Raw genomic sequence first — 15,115 nt, 5'->3', positions numbered from 1 at the left:
GAGATCTGCAACCCTGTAGGTGCAACAACATTATGAACTAACCAGTACCCCGGAGCTCTTGACTCTAGCTGCATATGTATCAAAAGATGGCCTAGTCGGTCATCACGGAAAAGAGAGGCCCACTGGACATGCAAACTTTATATGCCCCAGTACAGGGGAACGCCAGGGCCAAAAAGTGGGAATGAGTGGGTAGGGAAGTGGGACGGAGGGTATGGGGGACTTTTGGGATAGCATTGGAAATGTAATTGAGGAAAATACATAATTAAAAAAAAGAAAAAAAAAAGAAATGTATATAAAGAAAATATCTAATTAAAAAAAAAAGAAGTTCCCCATATTCTTCTGAGTTTGAGTACTTGGTAGGCAGTTGGTGATACTGCTTGGTGATGATTAGGAGATGTGACCCTGACAGAAGAAGCATGTCACTGGGGAAAGACTTTGAGGTTTTAAAACCTCCCCTATACTCAGATTGTTCTCTCTGTTTTTTACTTGTGGCTCAAGATGTTAGGTCTCAGCTGTTCCTGCCACCATTTCTGATGACTGCTAACACGCTTACTTTCTACAACAGTGGTAGATACATCTCTCTGGAATCTTAAGCCTAAAATAAACTCTTCTTTCTTTAGGTTCCCTTGTTCATGGAGTTTTATTACAGAGATAGAACAGTAACTGAGATAGGCCCAAGCAATCCTTTCTATCATAAAGTGAACTGTTTACAGAAATTTCTCTTCTACTTGCAGTTGAGAATAAATTGTGAAGATTTTCTTTTTTTTTTCTGAGATAGTGTTTCTCTATGTAGCCCTGGCTGTCCTAGAACTTGCTCTTTAGACCAGGCTGTCCTAGAACTCAGAAGTCCACCTGCCTTTGGCTGCTGAATGTGCCTCACCAGTGGCCAACTTGAAGATACATTTTAATGTAACTAAGAAAATTTGTTGAATAAAATGACTCAAAGTTTTTCTTTCAATTTTACTTTTTTCCCCTTTTCTTTGTGTGTGTGTGTTTGCATGTGTATGTATGTGTGTAGTCCAGAACTACCATAGGATTTCTTCTTCCATTACTTTACATTTTATTCTTTGAGACAGGCCCTCTCACCAACCATTTAGCTCAACAGTTTGTGCACACCATCTCACCAGTGAACACAAGACCTCCTCCATCCTCCGCTGACTCAGCACTGAGATTATAAGTGTGTACCATACCATTGTTTCTGACTTTTTTTCATAAAAATGTTGGGACTGAACTTATGTCCTCATGGTTATGCAGCAAATACTTCCCTGATTGAGCCATCTCCTTAGACCCTATAATTTTCTAGTTTTAATTTTTTCAAAGTAATATATACACTTATCAACTTAAATCAGATATGCTTTATTAAAGAACCAAATTTACCTTTCTCTTAGTAACAAAACTTGCTACATTTTTGAAAGCTCATTACTTATAGAGATAAGACATAAAAAGAAACTGCAAACAAAGAGCTAAGTAAATAAAAAGACCACTTAACAGTTTGTTTCTCAAAAATGTTAAATGTCAATTCTATACAAATTCTGTAGGACTCATAAAATCCTAAACAAATTCCCAGTAAGCTGCATTTTTTCCTTTTAGAAAATGTTAAGAATATTGTAAAATTCACATAGAGAAACAAACCTCTAGCTTAAAATGAACAATGCTGGAGAATTTGAGTCATCTAGCTTTTAGATTTGCTTTAGAGCTTCAGCAATAAAGACAGGGGTGTCATGGGTATCAGGCTGGGAATAGATCCAGCACACAGAAGTGAGCATGAATATGGTAAAATAACTTTGGACAAATTTTTTACTAAGATAATTTAGTAAAATCACTGAAAGCAAATAGCAGTTAAAATATAAAGTTTCTGGAAAGAATGAGAGAAAAACAATATGACTTTGCCTATTTGAAGAATACCATGAAGGATCAAACAACTAAACACACATAGGAGGCATACAGGCAGGTGATGAGTGGTGGGAGAGGAAAAGTCTCTTTCTTTGGAGGATGTGGGTGCAGATAAGTTGCTGATATCTCAGTACTGGCTACACAGCTCTCTACCCATGGGCAGTACTCATGGGTCTTGGGGTTATTAGTAACAAAAATAAATTAAAAGATGTCATGAAGCTGCATGAGAGATGGGATGGGGAGCAATAGGCAATGTTGGAAGAACGGAGTGGTGAGTGGGCAGGACGTATGGAAAATTGAAAGAATGAAAATATTATTTAAAGACAAAAATTCCTAGACTGCATCACAAAACAAATGCATTAAAATTCCTTTTTCCTCCAGTCTGAACAGGAATCACTAAGTAGCAAACACACAGAAAATAAGTATCAATGAAGATGGAGAGGAAAGGAATCCTTAAATTGGTGGGGTGCAAGTTAGTCCAGTTCTATGAAAATCAATGTAAACTTTCCTCAAGACATTAAAAGGAAAACTGCCACGTAATACAGGTATGCTACTCACGTGTATCTGCCTGACTCAATCCAAGTCAGGCTTCAATGCATACATGTGACATCAGTGTTTATCAGGATGTAGTATCAAGTCATAGAGTCAATCTAGCTGCCCATCTGCAGATGCATGGATAAGGAAAATATGCTTTATTCAACCATAAAAATATGAAGTTGTATAATTTTCAGGAAGCTGAAGATAATCATGTTAAGTAAAATGTGCCAGCTGCAGAAAGATAGATATCTCATTTGTGAAATTTAAATGTTTACAGAAGACACTTTCCATTAAGTGTTTTACAGCCCGATTTTATGATTGAAATAAGCCACTGTTCTGAATCAAATCAAGATTTTTTTTGAAAGTCAAACATCTAGATTATGAATTTGGAAACATTTACACACACACACACACACACATGAATTTAGGATACATTAAATGAGTGTGTTTATCAAATGCTAGCATAATGAATACAGAAGAGTGGATCTAGGATGCTTTGGAATGGAAAGGGTGTGACTCCCAGGTGCCAAGTACAGACCTTAAGCCAAATCAATTGTAAAAATGTTCATTTGATTTTTACAAAGCTTCTTCTTTTAAATTTCTTTGAAACTTAAAGGACATTTTATTACTGTTAACCATTTTTTCTTTGGAGAGGTCTAATTAATCAATTATTGCAGTGTTTCATGTAGTGTCAGGGTGATCTTAAGCTTTTTATATGATTCGATTTTAACAATTCATATGTGTATATAATGTATTATGAACACAGACATGCACACCCAGTCATTTGCTTCCATCCCCCTCCTCTTCCTTCCACTCTTTCCTAACTTTTGATTCTTATCTTTCTGTTTAGGTCTTATGAAGGGAGCTGTGGCTTCTTGTTTATGATTGCTTTGGCTTTGTCACAGGGCCTCCACCATCCTCCAGTTCTTACAGCCTCTACACTCCCTCTTCTGTACTTCTGTACGTTCTTTGGGTCAGTGGAGGGAGTGGCATAAATGTCCTATTTAGAGTTATCAAGAAGTCATTCTTTTCTTCTATTTTACATGCTTCTCAGGGCATGGCAAAAGATGTCATAGGAAACTTATTCTCATTTCCACTGTTAAGTCTCTTAATTATCACCTTCATCATGTTTTAAAAGCTTATCTGAATCAAGCAAACAGGAATATACTTGGGAACGCAGGAACAATACAGTGTTAACAGTGATCTCTTATTACCGTCATCTCTTGCTCTCGTCCCTCTGACACTTGCTTCATGTACTTACAAGGTGCCACGGTGAACAAACACGGACATTTACTCTCAGGAAGCCATTTGAATTCTTTATTGATTGAAAAGTTACTTGCTCAGTCTTTCTTTTATTGTTATTATTATTACTTAACAAATAATTACTTAATACTAATAACAATAATCATTTAACATTTATTGAATCTGTATTTATTTCATGGTAAGAAATAGAAAAATAAAGTGCTTTAACCCAAATTGCTAAGGATTTTATTATCTTTGATTTGCACTTGTCATATTTCTAATATTTTTGACTCATAATTTCTCAGCTTTCTGAGTTCAGATCATATCTCCATATTCTAAACACTCTGCTCTTCTCTTGCTGCTTGGTATTTTACGCTAACGGCTACTGACCAGAAGTCCTGTCATTTCTTTAAAGACCCCATTCCCACGTCAGAAACTTTTCCTCCTTTCTGAAGCCACAGGTGGAAGACAGATGCTAACATCTTCATACAAAGATTTCAAAGTGGTAGTTTCTGCTTTTGGTGGTTCTCAAGCTCCTTGTCTTGGGGATACAAATAGGTGCCAGAAGGGTATTGCCTTAAGTTCCTCTGACGCTCTCTTCTACTGTCTTTGAAACCCTCAGACTTCATATCACTTCATTTCTTTCTGACAATACACAACAATTTTCTTTCTGCATTTTCATTTTATTTTTTAAAAATTTTATTTAATATTATTTATTTATTTAATTTTACACTCCATATTTTATTCCCCCCTCCACATCCCTCCCTCCTACTGCTCCACATCCCATACCTCTTCCCCAAACCCCGGTCTCCACATGGATGTCCCCACCCTTCACCCCACCTGACCTCTAAACTCCCTGGGGCCTCCAGTCTCTTAAGGGTTAGGTGCATCATCTCTGAATGAACACAGAACTGGCAGTCTTCTGCTGTATGTGTCTTGGTGGACTCATATCAGCTGATATATGCTTCCTGTTTAGTGGTCTAGTGTTTGAGAGATCTCAGGGGTCCAGATTAATTGAGACTGCTGCTCCTTCTACAGAGTCACCCTCCTTGTCAGCTTCTTTCAGTCTTCGTTTTCTTATGAAGCCAAGTCCTACAACTTCTTTCATTTGTCAATGATTTTACAAGATAAACTAACAACATCTCTTCTCCAATCTCTCAGACATGGGATTCTCTGAATCTGAGTTTCCTCTTTTTCCTTCTTCTTCCTCAAGTTTGTTATTTTAAAATTGAGAGAAAAATAAAACAACCTCCAAAAATATATGAAAATGATCTAGAAAAATGAAACTCAAATCTTGTATTTAACCCAAAGGCTTACTGTATCTCCAAGCTGAACCCATTTAAAAAATATCTCCCTTTTTTTCACAGAATTATTACCTTTTCAAGAACTATATTTCTACAAAATTCACATCATATAGGAGCACATACTCAGGCACACAGACACACACAGACACACATACACACACACACACCAAAGCTTGATGATTTTGACATAATCTTTCCCCCCAATTGCCAATATATTATTATTATTATTATCATAATATAAGAGTATCTCAGTGGAGGGAAAATGCTTTTGATCCTAGATGAACATAAAATACTACTGTTATAGTTGAGTATGGAAATCCTGAAGGTGCCACTGTGATTTCCAGGACCTAGGTTTCCAGAATAAGAAATTGGACTAGGTGTGCATGGGTCATAGTAGAAGCAGTCAGTTGATTAAAAAAGAGCACCTAGAAGGATAGAGTGGGCCAGAGCCGGGAAAGGGTCATGGCTGTAGGCCACAAAAGTTTTGAGTTTTCATCTACCATTGTAGAGTACTGGCATTCTCTTGTTTTATCCACACTACACATTTTTTTTCCTGCATATGCTTCATCTATTACAGATCCACTTTGAAGGAGAGCGATTTCTAGTCTCTGTCTGCCAACTGTCTTCTTTCATATGCTAGTCATTTAAAGCACCATGTATGTTGGCATGCAAATGTGTAGTGTATGTGTTTTTGTGTGTGCTTTGTGCATGGGTGCTTGCAGGTGCACACACACACTTATATGAGTACATGTGGAGGTAGAAAGTTGAAATTAGGTATCTTCCATCATCATTATCTCTCTTGTTCCTATGAGACAGGATTGCCTAATGGATTCAGAGCCAACAGGCTGGCAAGACTGACTAGACAGTAAACTCCAGGGACTGACTTCTTGTACCACTCCATTACTGGTGTGCATAGTTACTCAGAATTTATAGGACTGCTCGTTATCTGAATCCAGATCTTCCTGATTGCATTGACAGGCACTTTCACTGACTGCTACATCACTGCAGCCCTTGTATGCTGTCATGTCTCATTCTCACCCTACTTGCTTGCCATACTACAACCCTCTTATGCTTTATAGTTTGCTAAAATGCATACGCATAGGAGATTGTTTTTAGTTATATGTTCTTCACATAGTCCCACTAGATTAGTCTAAGATCTCAGTTGTTCTACTGCCTTGCATATATGTGATCTACTAAATCTAGGGTCCTTTCTTCTAATTGGAAAAAAGCCAAGTGGCTTCACTCTCATAGACCTACTCACTGATCAGATTCTTTGATCCTTATTAATTTTACACAAAAGAAATAAGCAAAATGCTCTTCTAGCCAGAGACTGGGATGATCTAGACCTTCTTTCCCATCTTTTCTCTGGAGAGCATCCAAATCCATTAGACCCCATTTCTCCTATGGCATTGAGTGGCATGAGAGCAGTCAGTAGATGGAGATAAATGGGTTGTGGTGGGAAAATAATTAAATTACTTGTCAGAATTAACATTTTCCTCTAAAGTTCCATTAAGTTGTTTGAAAATGCAGGATTGGAATCTGGGAGAGAAGTGAGGAGTGGGTTTATAAGTCATTCACAGTGACATGCTGAGTCCTATGGGGAGGTGACTGTGTAGTACATAAGAAGCTATGAGAACTTAAGGACACCATGGCGAGGGTTAGATCCATTGGGCTCTACCACCTTTCCCTGACAGAACATGTGTAAATGAGCTATAATATTCATGATTCTCAGTTGTCTAGTCTCTCAAACGGGATTTGTCTTAGATTATCTGTAAATTCTTTTGTAGGCTGAGAATTCTGTCTCAGGAAATTGTTGAAGGTAAAATGCAGAGACAAAATACAGATAACTTGTAAGTACACAGCGGAATTGAGACTTGAGGCAAATTTCAAAGCAGAGAGCAACTTAATAATGTGCATATTTGAGTGAGATTATTTGTTCTTGATTAACACATGAACTTTTTTCTTTCCCACCTGATGGGTATTAGGGACCAATTTCCATTAAAATTTCCTCTTAACAAGGTAAAAATGCAGTACTCTAAGGAGATTACAATAACTGAGACTAATGATGGCTTAAGCATCAAAAATTAGTAGAAAATGAATGAATTTTAGGGATGCTATTTCTATAATAAAATAGCAACTGATTACAACCTGAATGTGGCATGAGAGAATCAAAGTCAATTGGTTCCAAGACTGCCTATCTGTGAGCTACTGTAATTGGAGATGCTGACGAAGATCAAATGGAAATTAATGAGTTCTAATCACATGGGTGTCTTTATGAGGGGTCAAAACACTTTACAGGCATCAAATTAATCCTTATTATGCTTTTAAGAGGCCAGTTAGGAGAAAATATACTATTTTCATTTAGCTATGGACAGCCAGTGTTTATAGGGTAGGCATATGACACACTCAAAGGCAGGCAAACTTCAGCATTAAAAGCATGCACTCTGCCATCAAAGGCCCCTGCATTTAATCCCCAAAGTACTACATCACTGGTTGTGTTTCTAAATTAAGTTGTTCATTTGGGATTCAGTGTTCTTGCCTCCAAAATGGGAATAAGAATGGCTTTTGGTAATTTTAGGATGAAGAAATATGTAGAAAATGCTTCTAATGTTATCTTCTATGTAATAATTTGGTCAATATACCACAAACAGCATACAGCAGGGTTTAGGTGTATGTACGGGGGAAATAATCTTTCTTTATCTTTCTCTTAGGGGTCCCACTGTTGATCTGGGAGAACAGGGTTTGGGAAGATCATGTGGCAATTCATGATGTTGACCTTTGCTGTTTTTTTTCTTGCTTTGTTTTGGTTTTGTTTTGTTTTATTTTGTTTGTTCAAGACAGGGTCTCTCTGCATAGGACTGGCTATTTTGGAACTCTGTAGACCAATATGACCTCGAACTCAAAGACTCCGTAGGAGTGTTCTTGTGCATGTGAAGACCAGATGTCTGTGTCAGGTGTTTTCAGTAATTACTCCCCTTCTTATGTTTTTGAAACAAGCCTCTCACTGAGCCTGGAACTTGCCAATTCAGCTAGGCTGGCAGGTGAGCAGGCCCAGGAGTCCTCCCTTCTCTGCCTCCTTAATCTGGGATTACAGACATTTGCTGCCTGGGCTGTGGATTGACTTCTCGTTCTCCCACTTTGGCTGGCAAACAGTCTACAGGCTGAGCACTATCCTCAGCCTCTCAATTATGCCTTTTTGAACCTTTAATACAGTATACTGCTTAAAGAATTCTAACAGTCTCTCTTACTGAGGTTATCTGCCAAATCCCCTCAGCACACAGTATTTATGTACACGGTTTTAATTTGTGCTCATTTGTATGTTCCTCCAGAAACCCAACTGTACCCATTTGTATGGCATGAATCATCACGATGCTTGAAAGTTCTTTAATGAGAGGGACTGCAGCTTCTCCTTCTGTTGTATCCCCCTAGGCTATCAGTCCTAATGCTTGGAAACATTTACTGAGCACTCAGTGATGCTATGGACAAGACATTCGCACGAGTGAGAAAGCAGGAAGATGTCCGAGAGATTCCTGGGGTGGCAAGCTGAGAACCACGAGAGCAGGGTTGTACATATCTGAGTTTTAATGAGGACAGTTTCATAAGACAAAGCCCGACTTTTTCCTCAAGCCTTTTCATGCATGTCAGCATTTTATGTCTAAGCATTTGCAATGTCTCTTAAAGTATATTCTTATATAATTTGTATGCCTTTCTCTCCAAAAAAGACGACCCTAACTGAAAGGTGAAAGAATGCTGCAATTTATATAATAGTATTATATTTTCTTTCTAATATTCTCCAATTATGGAGAGCTTCAAGACTGTGTCTGTTAGCTAACTATGCCATGTACTATAATTTTAAAAATGAGTTCATTTTACCATTTTATCTTCGTGTATTATATCATCATCAAAATTTCAACAGTGTATGTGACCAGCATATGAATATCTAAAAACAAATCATACATTCTTTGGCTAATACAGCACATATTTAAGTTACAATTTGATATATTATATATTAATTTAATTTCAGAGACATGCTGGGAGCCACATGTTTATTAAGGAAACAAAAGAAATCAATTTTTTACTTTAAAATTGTTCTTCAAAACAAAGGGCTATAAATGCCAGACGTGAGAAAAATCCATAAGCTGTGAGATAGAAACTGGAGATAGCGTCTTCCCAGGAAACATTGGTACATAGTAGACAGAGTCATTCTCTGCTGGGAAAAGGAGTCAAATGAGGTTCATTTCAGACCAACGACATGGACCAGAAGTCATGCACATTCACATTGAACCTATTTGAGCACTTCCTAGCATGTAGGGCAAATATAAATTTTACCATAGCAGACATAAACAGGTTCATAATAGATTCAGGTTAAAATATTTTATGGAGATACACCAATACCTTTTAGCAAGTAATTATCTTTTAAATAGCATTTTGATATGCAACCGGCCTAGTCCATTAACAGATGTTATACCCATTTACCCAATAAAGACAATGCAGTGCATACAACCCATGGAATTTTGTTTATGCCATTTTTAGGAGGATGAGAGGGACTGCACATGACCGAGAAAGGCAGTCATTAAGTACTTTCTTTTATATGTGTAAACTGGACAAAACATATCCATAAAGGGCATGGAAGGTAGAGACATCTAATGAAGAACGACAGTGGTCTGCAGTGCTGGGTGTGAGCAGAAAATCTGAGGGTAATGGGGAGGAGAAAGACAAACGTTACATGTCTTCCTTCATATGCAGAAGCTCGGTTTAGACATTTACATGCACATGTGTATATATTTATGTACACATAGAAGTATATGCATGGCAGGAAAGCAGAGGAGCACTAACTGGGAGGAGGGAAAGAGCCAACAGAAGGGTGTAAGGAAAGATAATGAGTGGCGAATATGAGAAAAATGGCAATTCATCCCACAGATATGCAAATGTCATGATGAAACCTATTATTTTGTATGACAATTAAGGAAAAAAAAAGAGGAATCCCAAGAAGATAAAGAAAACCCTGAAGTCCATCAAACCTATATTTCTGAGACTTTTCACTGATATTAATGTAGTTGTCCATATTGTATGATGTTTACGGGGGTTGAGAGAACAGAATGTCAATCGAACAAAATAATCATAGATGTCACCACTTGTCTGACCTAAAATAAGTTTGATCTATTCTCTAAGCGAATCAGGAATTAATAGTAATTAATTATAATACAAAGGCTAGGACTCAGGCAGGTTAGCAGTCTCTGGGTTTTGTACGTTCATTGCTTTCATAGCAAGCATCTTCACTGTAGGTACCGCATTAAGGCAATAGTCAGATAATCAGTGCACTTGAAATAGATGAGGGCTCATTTGCCTCGATGTGATTGGAGTGGCTTCTTTCATTTGCTTTCACCTTGTTGCTCTCAAGCATCATTACTTTCTGTCCTTTGTTCAGAAGAATAAGCCACGAAGCCCAATATCATGGGGGAATGTCAGCACTTCCCAATTATAGCTCTTTTGGAGGAAATGTGTACTGGATTGTTTGTGAAGACCACTAACAGTCTGAAGCACAATATTGGAATACAGAGAGAAAATTATGCAACCAGACACTTTTATGAATTGCTATACTGATTTTTAAAAATCAATTTATAGAAGTATTTTTTAAAAACCTTCAATATTTTTTGTGCAGTAGTTCTGTGAGAAATGCAATGCTTTATATATAAGAAGGCAAGATAGGTGCACTCCAGGTAGGACATCAGCTCACTGTGTGTAACATATATATGCTCAAGTTGGTAAAAGAAAAATAACCCTTTTCCTTTATTGTTGGTAATTTCCTTTATTGTATTTAATTAAACAAAGTCATGACCATCAAGTAATACAAAGCTGTGTAGGTGAAAAATAAGGTAGCATAGATACTGGCAAATATTTCTTCTCATATACATGATCCCAGTCCTCATACAGTATATAGTCAGCAAATAGGCACTGATCTCTGCAGGTGCCGTCATTTGAGAAGTGAGAAAGGAAAAGGTAGTTTTAAGGGCCTGAAGCCCTTCTTGGTATCTGCTGTTCCAGAGTGCAGCCATTCAGAATCATTATGATTTTTTTTCATACCAAAAGGAAAGCAAATGGAAAATTGTGCAAGATTAGTTAGTTATGAAATATGTTCTGGAGTTACATTGATTAAGTACAACAAAGAAGCACTCAATATGTATCCTCAAATGTGAGTGAACGGCTACCTGGCAGATCAAACCAGAGAATCGTGGACACATCTACATGCAATTTCTCTCAGAAATCAAAATGTCAGAAAGTTACATTTTTAATCTAGCAGTTCTCAAAAGCAATGCTTTGAGCTACAAACTCATATTTCCTTTTGAGGTCCTGTGGAGAGGGCTTTACTCGTATGCCATATCCCTAACCCACCCATGGATTCTCACTTAACTTTTGTGCAGAAGGACATAGGAACAAGAAACCCTTTAAAGGGCTCAGGGTGATTTCAGTGCGGACTTCTGGTTGAGAACTGTTGTGTTGCCTTATGACTGAAAAGAACACTAGCTTTAGGGTGGACTGGGTAAGGTACTATGAGTTATCAGCATCATAGGAACCAAAACCTGCAGGGTTTCTCTGTCTCTGTGTCTCTGTGTCTCTGTGTCTCTGTGTCTCTGTGTCTCTGTGTCTCTGTGTCTCTGTGTCTCTGTGTCTCTGTGTCTCTGTGTCTCTGTGTCTGTTTCTCTCTCTCTCTCTCTCTCTCTCTCTCTCTCTCTCTCTCTCTCTCTCTGTTTTCTTCATTCGGTAATGGCTTTATAGTCTTTTATATGAGTCAGACATACCTTTTTTTGTTATTTTAATTTATTGTTAACTTGGAGTGTCTTTCTTCCAAGAACCCAAGGCATGAGTTGCCTTATGTACATCAGGTAACGTTGCTGTTACTACTTTGCATGGATCACTTAGTGAAATGTCTAACTTGTTCAAGGATTCTCTGGGGATGGGGATAGTGACTGTAGTTATATTTGGTGTTTATTTCCCACTTCTGACATTCTCAGTGACTTCCGTTCATGTTGCTTCTTGTTTCTGAAACCCTCCCTAATTTTTAATGCAAGGTTGTAAAGTTCCTACCTTTTAGCAAAGAGTACCAGAAGTACCATCAAGTGCAGCTGATGTGACTAAAGTGTTGTGGCTCACAAACAACTTATGTTTTTATCAGATAGTCCCATCTTTCACTTTTCCTTGTCAGTTTCTGGCTTTAAGGAAGTTTTGTCAGTTGTCTCGTCTTCTGGGCTCTCAATGACTTCATTCTCAGTCCTCCATGCTGCTATGGCTCTCCACGTTTTCTTATATGTTTTCCCCCTTCACCAAATAATGATTTAGTTCTTAATTTTCCATTTGGTTCGTGGATAGGCTATTTATGTATACCACGTTTAATATGTATATTTTGCCAGTAAGTTACCAAATATGCTACTTTGCTTAACAAAAACTGCTCTAGCCTTTTGTGCAATGTTATTAACTTGTTTTAGACTTTCATACACAAGTGCTTACACTGTACTTATGTCATCTCTACCTGCCCTATATTCACACCTTATTGCTTCTATAATTCTTGACCTCTTCTGTAATTATTTGTGTGTGTGTGTGTGTGTGTGTGTGTGTGTGTGAGAGAGAGAGAGAGAGAGAGAGAAACAGAGAGAGAGAGAGAGAGAAATTATGTCTAAAACCTACAAAGTTTAACTATGTGTGTAGGGCTGACCACTCAGGATTGCTTATCCTGCCAGAGAGCTCATCCCTAATGAAAACTGGCTCTGTCTCCTTCATCTGTCATTGATAACCTGCAGCTCTACATTTAGGGGCAGGACCTTGTGAGAAGTTCCCCTATCTTCACGGTAACTGTGTAGATCTAGTGCAAACAGTCATATCATTGAGATTGTACAGCTGCATCATCCTGGTCATGCCATAAACACCAACTTTTAGCACAGATTCTGGTCCCCTGCCTCTTACAATCTTTCTATTCCCTCTTCTGTGATGTCCTCTGAGTCTTAGCTGTTGGGGTTTTGTTGTAGATGTACTTACTGGGGATGGGTACCTCAAGTCTCAGAAATCTGACCAAGTTGTGGACCTCAGCAGTAGTCTACTACAACAAAAATAAAAAGAAAATCTAAAGAAAATAAGAAGCATCTTTAATGAGGTTTGAGAGCTACACTAACCTGTGGGTATAAGGATGAAAATTAAAAATACAGTTAGAAGTTATACTGATTTATGAAAGGGGCAATTTTGTCAATCATTAGCATAACTTCTGTCTCTATTGTAAAATGTCAATTAATAATACAATTAGTTAACTATTGTGGTATAATAACTAATTAATAATTTCCTTTTTCCTTACCTTTCATTATAGTTATCAAGAACAAATAGCAAATTATTTGATATGGTAATCTTGAACTTCAGTGGGCATGAGAGTACTCTGCATTTTGCTGAGCTGTGATGTTTGCCAGCGATTTTGCTTCAGTTGCTTAGCAACAAAACTTTCTTTTGGCCTTTTTAATCTTTAAACTTTCTCTGTCTTTGTCTCTCTTGACTCTCTGTCTCTGTGTATTTCTGCCTCTCTCTGTTTCTCTCTCTGTCTCTGTCAATCTCTGTCTCTGTGTCTTTCTCTGTTTCTGTCTCTCTCTGTTTCTGTCTCTGTTTCTGTATCTCTCTGTATCTGTCTCTGTGTCTCTGTGTCTCTCTGTCTGTTTTTCTCTCTGTTTTTTTCTCTGTCTCTGTCTGTCTGTCTCTTTGTAGCAGCATGTGTAGTGCATATAAATGTGCAGGCATGTGGAGGAGGCTAGAGGTAGACTTGGGAATCTTCCTCTAGCCCTCTTTCCTCACCTCAAGACAGAGTTTCTCCCTGTAGCAGAGGCTTACTGTTTTCACTAGGATGAACAGCCAGTGAGTTCCCAGTATCCACTTGTTTCCATCCCACAAGAATTGGGATGCAGGCTCACAAGGACATGCTTGGTTTCTGTATATGGGTTCTGAGGATTCAGTCTTAGGTTCTCAAGTTTGCAGGGAAGCCTTCCTACCCACTCAGCTACCTCCTCAGCAGCAGTATAACATTCAGGGAGCATCTGAGATGACTTAAACAGATACCAGTGCAAGCACACCTGTTTGCTTTCTTCCATCTTCTGGAAAAATATTCCAAACGTTAGGGTCAAGAGAATGAGACTTACTTCAATACAAGTCTTTGGTAGCTCTAAGGCAAACAGCAGAACACACTGCATTGACCTCGATGATTAGTTAGTAGTAACCAATTAGAATCTCCCAGCTGAAAGAAATGTTTTATAAGTCACTAGAAAGTAATCAGCTATTTTTATTCTTTTCCTTCTGCCTTTTGTGGATATTGTTGCTTGAGCCTCCTTTGACTCTCTTGTCTATGAAAGTAAGCAAACTATAGGAACCAGACAGAACTTGCTTAATGAGCCATTTGCCTGTTGACAGAACTATTTTGAATCAGTGCTTCCCATTTTGCTTAGCTTGTATATGAGGGCTTCCATATAAAAGAAGAGAAGAATAGGGTGAATTTACCCCAAGAGACTACATGGCTACATGACTACACGGCTTTGAGCTTCATTCCTTCTTAGGCAATGGTGAAACCACTGTTCATTCCAGTTTCTAGCAAAACTCCAGATGCAGCAAAGGAAGACAAAGTAGGAAACAGTCAGTAAGATACAATATGTGTTGGTTTGAAGTATAAGACACAGCCATGTTCAGGTAGAAACAAATTTTCTGACTGCAGTGAGGAACGTGGCTTTTTTTTTAAAGCTTTTCTTTTGGGTGCTGATAATCTATTAATGCTGAAAGATTGATCCTTTAGTGCGACAGATGTTAAATAAATAAATGGTCAGCTATAGTTGGGGCTAGCACTACTGGGAATCACATAGAAGTGCGTGGAATCATGGTAGAAGGTAGACTAGAAGCCTGGGCAATGCTTTAGTGAGCCTGCCTGGGCATAAGAATAGTCTTTATCGTTGGAAGAGCAGATGGTGTGTGGAACACGTAGACCAGCACTGGACCCACACCCAGCACTCCCAACACACACACACACATACACACACACACACACACACACACACACACACACACACTCAAACACATATAGACATAAGCAGTCACCCACTCATACAGACACACAGACACATACA

The sequence above is a fragment of the Mus caroli genome, chromosome 4 (genome assembly GCF_900094665.2).
Source record: "Mus caroli chromosome 4, CAROLI_EIJ_v1.1, whole genome shotgun sequence".
Classification (NCBI taxonomy): Eukaryota; Metazoa; Chordata; class Mammalia; order Rodentia; family Muridae; genus Mus; species Mus caroli.
Note: the sequence above shows the minus strand (reverse complement) of the source record.